We start from the raw sequence: 14,330 nt of genomic DNA, 5'->3' as shown, positions 1-14,330 counted from the left end.
GGAGGGATCCCTCTCCCAGGACGGACAGACGTGCAATAGATGCCGTGTGTAAATTGAAAAGATAATACATTTGCAACATAGGTAGTCCAAATGTTTGGAAATGCATGTGTGTATAATAGGAAGATGAATCCACGAGGATATCCATCCAGGACCTATGATCCAGGACCACAGCCACGACTCAAGATCCAGGGCTCGCGATCCAGGACAGAGGAGCGCAGGATCATCCATGACTCCGGATCCCGGCGTATATAGACACAAAAAAGAAAGACATTTGGGGAAGCTGGGTTAATCGGAACATGAGAGTACACAGGTATAGACAGAGAGAAGGAAGAAGTAAGATGTCCCCCGACAAACTAAGCCTATATCAGCAAAACTAGGGGCTGAATCTAATCAGCCCTAACTATAAGCTTTATCAAAAAGGAAGGTCTTAATACTTAATACTCTTAAAAACGGAAAAGTTAACTTCAACTTGTTCTGACTCTGGAGGAATGTAAGGAGAGTTGTCAGGTGACTCTACTCGCCTTAAGAGACACTATTTTCGGATACTTTTTTCCATTTTCACCCCTTTTTTTTGGTTCTCCAAAAAGTTAACTCAGACTTTTTATGACTCTGGAGGAATGTCAGGAGAATTGTCAGGGGGCACTTCTACCCGCCTTATGGGACACTATTTTCGGGATACAATTTATCCATTTTATCCCTTTTCTATGGTTCTTCCAAATCAATCAATCAATCAATGTTTTATTTATATAGCCCATAGCCACAATGTTTACATTTGTTCAGGGGGTACTTTACAGTTTGCTACAAAATATCAGTATGTTAATACGACACCCTCTGTCCTTGACCCTCACATCGTACAAGGAAAAAACTTCGAAATAAAACCCACAAGTTTAAAGGAAAACATTGGGAGAAACCTAGGGAGAGCAACCGGGAGGGATCCCTCTCCCAGGACGGAACAGACGTCGCAATAGATGCCGTGTGTAATGAAGATAATACATTTGCAACATAGGTAGTCCAAATGTTTGGAAATGCATGTGTGTATAATAGGAAGATGAATCCACGAGGATATCCATCCAGGACCTATGATCCAGGACCACAGCCACGACTCAAGATCCAGGGCTCGCGATCCAGGACAGAGGAGCGCAGGATCATCCATGACTCGGATCCCGGCGTATATAGACACAAAAAGAAAGACATTTGGGGAAGCTGGGTTAATCGGAACATGAGAGTACACAGGTATAGACAGAGAGAAGGAAGAAGTAAGATGTCCCCCGACAAACTAAGCCTATATCAGCAAAACTAGGGGCTGAATCTAATCAGCCCTAACTATAAGCTTTATTAAAAAGGAAGGTCTTAAGAGCACTCTTAAATTGGAAAAGTTAACTTAAACTTGTTCTGACTCTGGAGGAATGTAAGGAGAGTTGTCAGGTGACTCTACTCGCCTTAAGAGACACTATTTTCGGATACAATTTATCCATTTTCACCCCTTTTCTATGGTTCTTCCAAAAGTTAACTTAAACGTTTTCTGACTCTGGAGGAATGTAAGGAGAGTTGTCAGGGGACTCTACCCGCCTTATGGGACACTATTTTCGGATACAATTTATCCATTTTTACCCCTTTTCTTATGGTTCTCCAAAAAGTTAACTTAAACTTGTTCTGACTCTGGAGGAATGTGAGGGGAGTTGTCAAGGGACTCTACCCGCCTTAAGAGACACTATTTTCGGATACGATTGATCCATTTCCACCCCTTTTTTATGGTTCTCCAAAAAGTTAACTCAGACTTTTTTCTGACTCTGGAGGAATGTGAGGGGAGGTGTCAGGGGACTCTAGCCGGGTTATGAGGCACTATTTTTGGATACTTTTTTCCATTTTCACCCCTTTTCTATGGTTCTTCCAAAAGTTAACTTAAACTTTTTCTGACTCTGGAGGAATGTAAGGAGAGTTGTCAGGGGACTCTACCCGCCTTATGGGACACTATTTTCGGATACAATTTATCCATTTTTATCCCTTTTCTATGGTTCTTCCAAATCAATCAATCAATCAATGTTTATTTATATAGCCCAATATCACAAATGTTACATTTGTCTCAGTGGACTTTACAGTTTGTACAAAATATCAGTATGTTAATACGACACCCTCTGTCCTTAGACCCTCACATCGTACAAGGAAAAACTTCCGAATAAAACCCACAGTTTAAAGGGAAACATGGGAGAAACCTCAGGGAGAGCAACAGAGGAGGGATCCCTCTCCCAGGACGGACAGACGTGCAATAGATGCCGTGTGTAAATTGAAAAGATAATACATTTGCAACATAGGTAGTCCAAATGTTTGGAAATGCATGTGTGTATAATAGGAAGATGAATCCACGAGGATATCCATCCAGGACCTATGATCCAGGACCACAGCCACGACTCAAGATCCAGGGCTCGCGATCCAGGACAGAGGAGCGCAGGATCATCCATGACTCCGGATCCCGGCGTATATAGACACAAAAAAGAAAGACATTTGGGGAAGCTGGGTTAATCGGAACATGAGAGTACACAGGTATAGACAGAGAGAAGGAAGAAGTAAGATGTCCCCCGACAAACTATCAGCAAAACTAGGGGCTGAATCTAATCAGCCCTAACTATAAGCTTTATTAAAAAGGAAGGTCTTAAGAGCACTCTTAAATTGGAAAAGTTAACTTAAACTTGTTCTGACTCTGGAGGAATGTAAGGAGAGTTGTCAGGTGACTCTACTCGCCTTAAGAGACACTATTTTCGGATACAATTTATCCATTTTCACCCCTTTTCTATGGTTCTTCCAAAAGTTAACTTAAACGTTTTCTGACTCTGGAGGAATGTAAGGAGAGTTGTCAGGGGACTCTACCCGCCTTATGGGACACTATTTTCGGATACAATTTATCCATTTTTACCCCTTTTCTTATGGTTCTCCAAAAAGTTAACTTAAACTTGTTCTGACTCTGGAGGAATGTGAGGGGAGTTGTCAAGGGACTCTACCCACCTTAAGAGACACTATTTTCGGATACGATTGATCCATTTTCACCCCTTTTTTATGGTTCTCCAAAAAGTTAACTTAAACTTTTTCTGACTCTGGAGGAATGTGAGGGGAGTTGTCAGGGGACTCTACCCACCTTAAGAGACAATATTTTCGGATACTTTTTTTCCATTTCCACCCCTTTTTTATGGTTCTCCAAAAAGTTAACTCAGAATTTTTTCTGACTCTGGAGGATTGTGAGGGGAGGTGTCAGGGGACTCTAGCCGGGTTATGAGGCACTATTTTTGGATACTTTTTTCCATTTTCACCCCTTTTTTATGGTTCTCCAAAAGTTAACTTAAACTTTTTCTGACTCTGGAGGAATGTGAGGGGAGTTGTCAGGGGACTCTACCCACCTTAAGAGACAATATTTTCGGATACAATGTATCCATGTTCACCCCTTTTCTATGGTTCTTCCAAAAGTTAACTTAAACTTTTTCTGACTCTGGAGGAATGTGAGGAGAGTTGTCAGGGGACTCTAGCCGGGTTATGAGGCACTATTTTTGGATACTTTTTTCCATTTTCACCCCTTTTCTATGGTTCTTCCAAAAGTTAACTCAGACTTTTTTCTGACTCTGGAGGAATGTGAGGGGAGTTGTCAGGGGACTCTACCCGCCTTATGGGACACTATTTTCGGATACAATTTATCAATTTTTACCCCTTTTCTATGGTTCTTCCAAATCAATTAATCAATCAATATTTATTTATATAGCCCAATATCACAAATGTTACATTTGTCTCAGTGGACTTTACAGTTTGTACAAAATATTAGTATGTTAATACGACACCCTCTGTCCTTAGACCCTCACATCGTACAAGGAAAAACTTCCGAATAAAACCCACAGTTTAAAGGGAAAAATGGGAGAAACCTCAGGGAGAGCAACAGAGGAGGGATCCCTCTCCCAGGACGGACAGACGTGCAATAGATGCCGTGTGTAAATTGAAAAGATAATACATTTGCAACATAGGTAGTCCAAATGTTTGGAAATGCATGTGTGTATAATAGGAAGATGAATCCACGAGGATATCCATCCAGGACCTATGATCCAGGACCACAGCCACGACTCAAGATCCAGGGCTCGCGATCCAGGACAGAGGAGCGCAGGATCATCCATGACTCCGGATCCCGGCGTATATAGACACAAAAAAGAAAGACATTTGGGGAAGCTGGGTTAATCGGAACATGAGAGTACACAGGTATAGACAGAGAGAAGGAAGAAGTAAGATGTCCCCCGACAAACTAAGCCTATATCAGCAAAACTAGGGGCTGAATCTAATCAGCCCTAACTATAAGCTTTATCAAAAAGGAAGGTCTTAATACTTAATACTCTTAAAAACGGAAAAGTTAACTTCAACTTGTTCTGACTCTGGAGGAATGTAAGGAGAGTTGTCAGGTGACTCTACTCGCCTTAAGAGACACTATTTTCGGATACTTTTTTCCATTTTCACCCCTTTTTTTTGGTTCTCCAAAAAGTTAACTCAGACTTTTTTATGACTCTGGAGGAATGTCAGGAGAATTGTCAGGGGACTCTACCCGGGTTATGAGGCACTATTTTTGGATACTTTTTTCCATTTTCACCCCTTTTCTATGGTTCTTCCAAAAGTTAACTTAAACTTTTTCTGACTCTGGAGGAATGTAAGGAGAGTTGTCAGGGGACTCTAGCCGGGTTATGAGGCACTATTTTCGGATACTTTTTTCCATTTTCACCCCTTTTTTTTGGTTCTCCAAAAAGTTAACTCAGACTTTTTTCTGACTCTGGAGGAATGTGAGGAGAGTTGTCAGGGGACTCTACCCGGGTTATGAGGCACTATTTTTGGATACTTTTTTCCATTTTCACCCCTTTTCTATGGTTCTTCCAAAAGTTAACTTAAACTTTTTCTGACTCTGGAGGAATGTAAGGAGAGTTGTCAGGGGACTCTACCCGCCTTATGGGACACTATTTTCGGATACAATTTATCCATTTGTATCCCTTTTCTATGGTTCTTCCAAATCAATCAATCAATCAATGTTTATTTATATAGCCCAATATCACAAATGTTACATTTGTCTCAGTGGACTTTACAGTTTGTACAAAATATCAGTATGTTAATACGACACCCTCTGTCCTTAGACCCTCACATCGTACAAGGAAAAACTTCCGAATAAAACCCACAGTTTAAAGGGAAACATGGGAGAAACCTCAGGGAGAGCAACAGAGGAGGGATCCCTCTCCCAGGACGGACAGACGTGCAATAGATGCCGTGTGTAAATTGAAAAGATAATACATTTGCAACATAGGTAGTCCAAATGTTTGGAAATGCATGTGTGTATAATAGGAAGATGAATCCACGAGGATATCCATCCAGGACCTATGATCCAGGACCACAGCCACGACTCAAGATCCAGGGCTCGCGATCCAGGACAGAGGAGCGCAGGATCATCCATGACTCCGGATCCCGGCGTATATAGACACAAAAAAGAAAGACATTTGGGGAAGCTGGGTTAATCGGAACATGAGAGTACACAGGTATAGACAGAGAGAAGGAAGAAGTAAGATGTCCCCCGACAAACTATCAGCAAAACTAGGGGCTGAATCTAATCAGCCCTAACTATAAGCTTTATTAAAAAGGAAGGTCTTAAGAGCACTCTTAAATTGGAAAAGTTAACTTAAACTTGTTCTGACTCTGGAGGAATGTAAGGAGAGTTGTCAGGTGACTCTACTCGCCTTAAGAGACACTATTTTCGGATACAATTTATCCATTTTCACCCCTTTTCTATGGTTCTTCCAAAAGTTAACTTAAACGTTTTCTGACTCTGGAGGAATGTAAGGAGAGTTGTCAGGGGACTCTACCCGCCTTATGGGACACTATTTTCGGATACAATTTATCCATTTTTACCCCTTTTCTTATGGTTCTCCAAAAAGTTAACTTAAACTTGTTCTGACTCTGGAGGAATGTGAGGGGAGTTGTCAAGGGACTCTACCCGCCTTAAGAGACACTATTTTCGGATACGATTGATCCATTTTCACCCCTTTTTTATGGTTCTCCAAAAAGTTAACTTAAACTTTTTCTGACTCTGGAGGAATGTGAGGGGAGTTGTCAGGGGACTCTACCCACCTTAAGAGACAATATTTTCGGATACTTTTTTTCCATTTCCACCCCTTTTTTATGGTTCTCCAAAAAGTTAACTCAGAATTTTTTCTGACTCTGGAGGAATGTGAGGGGAGGTGTCAGGGGACTCTAGCCGGGTTATGAGGCACTATTTTTGGATACTTTTTTCCATTTTCACCCCTTTTTTATGGTTCTCCAAAAGTTAACTTAAACTTTTTCTGACTCTGGAGGAATGTGAGGGGAGTTGTCAGGGGACTCTACCCACCTTAAGAGACAATATTTTCGGATACAATGTATCCATGTTCACCCCTTTTCTATGGTTCTTAAAAAAGTTAACTTGAACTTTTTCTGACTCTGGAGGAATGTGAGGAGAGTTGTCAGGGGACTCTAGCCGGGTTATGAGGCACTATTTTTGGATACTTTTTTCCATTTTCACCCCTTTTCTATGGTTCTTCCAAAAGTTAACTCAGACTTTTTTATGACTCTGGAGGAATGTCAGGAGAATTGTCAGGGGACTCTACCCGGGTTATGAGGCACTATTTTTGGATACTTTTTTCCATTTTCACCCCTTTTCTATGGTTCTTCCAAAAGTTAACTTAAACTTTTTCTGACTCTGGAGGAATGTAAGGAGAGTTGTCAGGGGACTCTAGCCGGGTTATGAGGCACTATTTTCGGATACTTTTTTCCATTTTCACCCCTTTTTTTTGGTTCTCCAAAAAGTTAACTCAGACTTTTTTCTGACTCTGGAGGAATGTGAGGAGAGTTGTCAGGGGACTCTACCCGGGTTATGAGGCACTATTTTTGGATACTTTTTTCCATTTTCACCCCTTTTCTATGGTTCTTCCAAAAGTTAACTTAAACTTTTTCTGACTCTGGAGGAATGTAAGGAGAGTTGTCAGGGGACTCTACCCGCCTTATGGGACACTATTTTCGGATACAATTTATCCATTTTTATCCCTTTTCTATGGTTCTTCCAAATCAATCAATCAATCAATGTTTATTTATATAGCCCAATATCACAAATGTTACATTTGTCTCAGTGGACTTTACAGTTTGTACAAAATATCAGTATGTTAATACGACACCCTCTGTCCTTAGACCCTCACATCGTACAAGGAAAAACTTCCGAATAAAACCCACAGTTTAAAGGGAAACATGGGAGAAACCTCAGGGAGAGCAACAGAGGAGGGATCCCTCTCCCAGGACGGACAGACGTGCAATAGATGCCGTGTGTAAATTGAAAAGATAATACATTTGCAACATAGGTAGTCCAAATGTTTGGAAATGCATGTGTGTATAATAGGAAGATGAATCCACGAGGATATCCATCCAGGACCTATGATCCAGGACCACAGCCACGACTCAAGATCCAGGGCTCGCGATCCAGGACAGAGGAGCGCAGGATCATCCATGACTCCGGATCCCGGCGTATATAGACACAAAAAAGAAAGACATTTGGGGAAGCTGGGTTAATCGGAACATGAGAGTACACAGGTATAGACAGAGAGAAGGAAGAAGTAAGATGTCCCCCGACAAACTATCAGCAAAACTAGGGGCTGAATCTAATCAGCCCTAACTATAAGCTTTATTAAAAAGGAAGGTCTTAAGAGCACTCTTAAATTGGAAAAGTTAACTTAAACTTGTTCTGACTCTGGAGGAATGTAAGGAGAGTTGTCAGGTGACTCTACTCGCCTTAAGAGACACTATTTTCGGATACAATTTATCCATTTTCACCCCTTTTCTATGGTTCTTCCAAAAGTTAACTTAAACGTTTTCTGACTCTGGAGGAATGTAAGGAGAGTTGTCAGGGGACTCTACCCGCCTTATGGGACACTATTTTCGGATACAATTTATCCATTTTTACCCCTTTTCTTATGGTTCTCCAAAAAGTTAACTTAAACTTGTTCTGACTCTGGAGGAATGTGAGGGGAGTTGTCAAGGGACTCTACCCGCCTTAAGAGACACTATTTTCGGATACGATTGATCCATTTCCACCCCTTTTTTATGGTTCTCCAAAAAGTTAACTCAGAATTTTTTCTGACTCTGGAGGAATGTGAGGGGAGGTGTCAGGGGACTCTAGCCGGGTTATGAGGCACTATTTTTGGATACTTTTTTCCATTTTCACCCCTTTTTTATGGTTCTCCAAAAGTTAACTTAAACTTTTTCTGACTCTGGAGGAATGTGAGGGGAGTTGTCAGGGGACTCTACCCACCTTAAGAGACACTATTTTCGGATACAATGTATCCATGTTCACCCCTTTTCTATGGTTCTTCCAAAAGTTAACTTAAACTTTTTCTGACTCTGGAGGAATGTGAGGAGAGTTGTCAGGGGACTCTAGCCGGGTTATGAGGCACTATTTTTGGATACTTTTTTCCATTTTCACCCCTTTTCTATGGTTCTTCCAAAAGTTAACTCAGACTTTTTTCTGACTCTGGAGGAATGTGAGGGGAGTTGTCAGGGGACTCTACCCGCCTTATGGGACACTATTTTCGGATACAATTTATCCATTTTTACCCCTTTTCTATGGTTCTTCCAAATCAATCAATCAATGTTTATTTATATAGCCCAATATCACAAATGTTACATTTGTCTCAGTGGACTTTACAGTTTGTACAAAATATCAGTATGACAAGACGACACCCTCTGTCCTTAGACCCTCACATCGTACAAGGAAAAACTTCCGAATAAAACCCACAGTTTAAAGGGAAAAATGGGAGAAACCTCAGGGAGAGCAACAGAGGAGGGATCCCTCTCCCAGGACGGACAGACGTGCAATAGATGCCGTGTGTAAATTGAAAAGATAATACATTTGCAACATAGGTAGTCCAAATGTTTGGAAATGCATGTGTGTATAATAGGAAGATGAATCCACGAGGATATCCATCCAGGACCTATGATCCAGGACCACAGCCACGACTCAAGATCCAGGGCTCGCGATCCAGGACAGAGGAGCGCAGGATCATCCATGACTCCGGATCCCGGCGTATATAGACACAAAAAAGAAAGACATTTGGGGAAGCTGGGTTAATCGGAACATGAGAGTACACAGGTATAGACAGAGAGAAGGAAGAAGTAAGATGTCCCCCGACAAACTAAGCCTATATCAGCAAAACTAGGGGCTGAATCTAATCAGCCCTAACTATAAGCTTTATCAAAAAGGAAGGTCTTAAGAGCACTCTTAAAAACGGAAAAGTTAACTTCAACTTGTTCTGACTCTGGAGGAATGTAAGGAGAGTTGTCAGGTGACTCTACTCGCCTTAAGAGACACTATTTTCGGATACTTTTTTCCATTTTCACCCCTTTTTTTTGGTTCTCCAAAAAGTTAACTCAGACTTTTTTATGACTCTGGAGGAATGTCAGGAGAATTGTCAGGGGACTCTACCCGGGTTATGAGGCACTATTTTTGGATACTTTTTTCCATTTTCACCCCTTTTCTATGGTTCTTCCAAAAGTTAACTTAAACTTTTTCTGACTCTGGAGGAATGTAAGGAGAGTTGTCAGGGGACTCTAGCCGGGTTATGAGGCACTATTTTCGGATACTTTTTTCCATTTTCACCCCTTTTTTTTGGTTCTCCAAAAAGTTAACTCAGACTTTTTTCTGACTCTGGAGGAATGTGAGGAGAGTTGTCAGGGGACTCTACCCGGGTTATGAGGCACTATTTTTGGATACTTTTTTCCATTTTCACCCCTTTTCTATGGTTCTTCCAAAAGTTAACTTAAACTTTTTCTGACTCTGGAGGAATGTAAGGAGAGTTGTCAGGGGACTCTACCCGCCTTATGGGACACTATTTTCGGATACAATTTATCCATTTTTATCCCTTTTCTATGGTTCTTCCAAATCAATCAATCAATCAATGTTTATTTATATAGCCCAATATCACAAATGTTACATTTGTCTCAGTGGACTTTACAGTTTGTACAAAATATCAGTATGTTAATACGACACCCTCTGTCCTTAGACCCTCACATCGTACAAGGAAAAACTTCCGAATAAAACCCACAGTTTAAAGGGAAACATGGGAGAAACCTCAGGGAGAGCAACAGAGGAGGGATCCCTCTCCCAGGACGGACAGACGTGCAATAGATGCCGTGTGTAAATTGAAAAGATAATACATTTGCAACATAGGTAGTCCAAATGTTTGGAAATGCATGTGTGTATAATAGGAAGATGAATCCACGAGGATATCCATCCAGGACCTATGATCCAGGACCACAGCCACGACTCAAGATCCAGGGCTCGCGATCCAGGACAGAGGAGCGCAGGATCATCCATGACTCCGGATCCCGGCGTATATAGACACAAAAAAGAAAGACATTTGGGGAAGCTGGGTTAATCGGAACATGAGAGTACACAGGTATAGACAGAGAGAAGGAAGAAGTAAGATGTCCCCCGACAAACTATCAGCAAAACTAGGGGCTGAATCTAATCAGCCCTAACTATAAGCTTTATTAAAAAGGAAGGTCTTAAGAGCACTCTTAAATTGGAAAAGTTAACTTAAACTTGTTCTGACTCTGGAGGAATGTAAGGAGAGTTGTCAGGTGACTCTACTCGCCTTAAGAGACACTATTTTCGGATACAATTTATCCATTTTCACCCCTTTTCTATGGTTCTTCCAAAAGTTAACTTAAACGTTTTCTGACTCTGGAGGAATGTAAGGAGAGTTGTCAGGGGACTCTACCCGCCTTATGGGACACTATTTTCGGATACAATTTATCCATTTTTACCCCTTTTCTTATGGTTCTCCAAAAAGTTAACTTAAACTTGTTCTGACTCTGGAGGAATGTGAGGGGAGTTGTCAAGGGACTCTACCCGCCTTAAGAGACACTATTTTCGGATACGATTGATCCATTTTCACCCCTTTTTTATGGTTCTCCAAAAAGTTAACTTAAACTTTTTCTGACTCTGGAGGAATGTGAGGGGAGTTGTCAGGGGACTCTACCCACCTTAAGAGACAATATTTTCGGATACTTTTTTTCCATTTCCACCCCTTTTTTATGGTTCTCCAAAAAGTTAACTCAGAATTTTTTCTGACTCTGGAGGAATGTGAGGGGAGGTGTCAGGGGACTCTAGCCGGGTTATGAGGCACTATTTTTGGATACTTTTTTCCATTTTCACCCCTTTTTTATGGTTCTCCAAAAGTTAACTTAAACTTTTTCTGACTCTGGAGGAATGTGAGGGGAGTTGTCAGGGGACTCTACCCACCTTAAGAGACAATATTTTCGGATACAATGTATCCATGTTCACCCCTTTTTTATGGTTCTCCAAAAAGTTAACTTAAACTTTTTCTGACTCTGGAGGAATGTGAGGAGAGTTGTCAGGGGACTCTAGCCGGGTTATGAGGCACTATTTTTGGATACTTTTTTCCATTTTCACCCCTTTTCTATGGTTCTTCCAAAAGTTAACTCAGACTTTTTTATGACTCTGGAGGAATGTCAGGAGAATTGTCAGGGGACTCTACCCGGGTTATGAGGCACTATTTTTGGATACTTTTTTTCCATTTTCACCCCTTTTCTATGGTTCTTCCAAAAGTTAACTTAAACTTTTTCTGACTCTGGAGGAATGTGAGAAGAGTTGTCAGGGGACTCTAGCCGGGTTATGAGGCACTATTTTCGGATACTGTTTTCCATTTTCACCCCTTTTTTTTGGTTCTCCAAAAGTTAACTCAGACTTTTTTCTGACTCTGGAGGAATGTGAGGAGAGTTGTCAGGGGACTCTACCCGGGTTATGAGGCACTATTTTTGGATACTTTTTTCCATTTTCACCCCTTTTCTATGGTTCTTCCAAAAGTTAACTTAAACTTTTTCTGACTCTGGAGGAATGTAAGGAGAGTTGTCAGGGGACTCTACCCGCCTTATGGGACACTATTTTCGGATACAATTTATCCATTTTTATCCCTTTTCTATGGTTCTTCCAAATCAATCAATCAATCAATGTTTATTTATATAGCCCAATATCACAAATGTTACATTTGTCTCAGTGGACTTTACAGTTTGTACAAAATATCAGTATGTTAATACGACACCCTCTGTCCTTAGACCCTCACATCGTACAAGGAAAAACTTCCGAATAAAACCCACAGTTTAAAGGGAAACATGGGAGAAACCTCAGGGAGAGCAACAGAGGAGGGATCCCTCTCCCAGGACGGACAGACGTGCAATAGATGCCGTGTGTAAATTGAAAAGATAATACATTTGCAACATAGGTAGTCCAAATGTTTGGAAATGCATGTGTGTATAATAGGAAGATGAATCCACGAGGATATCCATCCAGGACCTATGATCCAGGACCACAGCCACGACTCAAGATCCAGGGCTCGCGATCCAGGACAGAGGAGCGCAGGATCATCCATGACTCCGTATCCCGGCGTATATAGACACAAAAAAGAAAGACATTTGGGGAAGCTGGGTTAATCGGAACATGAGAGTACACAGGTATAGACAGAGAGAAGGAAGAAGTAAGATGTCCCCCGACAAACTATCAGCAAAACTAGGGGCTGAATCTAATCAGCCCTAACTATAAGCTTTATTAAAAAGGAAGGTCTTAAGAGCACTCTTAAATTGGAAAAGTTAACTTAAACTTGTTCTGACTCTGGAGGAATGTAAGGAGAGTTGTCAGGTGACTCTACTCGCCTTAAGAGACACTATTTTCGGATACAATTTATCCATTTTCACCCCTTTTCTATGGTTCTTCCAAAAGTTAACTTAAACTTTTTCTGACTCTGGAGGAATGTAAGGAGAGTTGTCAGGGGACTCTACCCGCCTTATGGGACACTATTTTCGGATACAATTTATCCATTTTTACCCCTTTTCTTATGGTTCTCCAAAAAGTTAACTTAAACTTGTTCTGACTCTGGAGGAATGTGAGGGGAGTTGTCAGGGGACTCTACCCGCCTTAAGAGACACTATTTTCGGATACGATTGATCCATTTTCACCCCTTTTTTATGGTTCTCCAAAAAGTTAACTTAAACTTTTTCTGACTCTGGAGGAATGTGAGGGGAGTTGTCAGGGGACTCTACCCACCTTAAGAGACAATATTTTCGGATACTTTTTTTCCATTTCCACCCCTTTTTTATGGTTCTCCAAAAAGTTAACTCAGAATTTTTTCTGACTCTGGAGGAATGTGAGGGGAGGTGTCAGGGGACTCTAGCCGGGTTATGAGGCACTATTTTGGATACTTTTTTCCATTTTCACCCCTTTTTTATGGTTCTCCAAAAGTTAACTTAAACTTTTTCTGACTCTGGAGGAATGTGAGGGGAGTTGTCAGGGGACTCTACCCGCCTTAAGGGACACTATTTTCGGATACAATGTATCCATGTTCACCCCTTTTCTATGGTTCTTCCAAAAGTTAACTTAAACTTTTTCTGACTCTGGAGGAATGTGAGGAGAGTTGTCAGGGGACTCTAGCCGGGTTATGAGGCACTATTTTTGGATACTTTTTTCCATTTTCACCCCTTTTCTATGGTTCTTCCAAAAGTTAACTCAGACTTTTTTCTGACTCTGGAGGAATGTGAGGGGAGTTGTCAGGGGACTCTACCCGCCTTATGGGACACTATTTTCGGATACAATTTATCAATTTTTACCCCTTTTCTATGGTTCTTCCAAATCAATTAATCAATCAATGTTTATTTATATAGCCCAATATCACAAATGTTACATTTGTCTCAGTGGACTTTACAGTTTGTACAAAATATTAGTATGTTAATACGACACCCTCTGTCCTTAGACCCTCACATCGTACAAGGAAAAACTTCCGAATAAAACCCACAGTTTAAAGGGAAAAATGGGAGAAACCTCAGGGAGAGCAACAGAGGAGGGATCCCTCTCCCAGGACGGACAGACGTGCAATAGATGCCGTGTGTAAATTGAAAAGATAATACATTTGCAACATAGGTAGTCCAAATGTTTGGAAATGCATGTGTGTATAATAGGAAGATGAATCCACGAGGATATCCATCCAGGACCTATGATCCAGGACCACAGCCACGACTCAAGATCCAGGGCTCGCGATCCAGGACAGAGGAGCGCAGGATCATCCATGACTCCGGATCCCGGCGTATATAGACACAAAAAGAAAGACATTTGGGGAAGCTGGGTTAATCGGAACATGAGAGTACACAGGTATAGACAGAGAGAAGGAAGAAGTAAGATGTCCCCCGACAAACTAAGCCTATATCAGCAAAACTAGGGGCTGAATCTAATCAGCCCT

Source organism: Gymnodraco acuticeps, unplaced genomic scaffold, assembly GCF_902827175.1.
Source record: "Gymnodraco acuticeps unplaced genomic scaffold, fGymAcu1.1, whole genome shotgun sequence".
In the NCBI taxonomy this organism is placed as follows: domain Eukaryota; kingdom Metazoa; phylum Chordata; class Actinopteri; order Perciformes; family Bathydraconidae; genus Gymnodraco; species Gymnodraco acuticeps.
Note: the sequence above shows the minus strand (reverse complement) of the source record.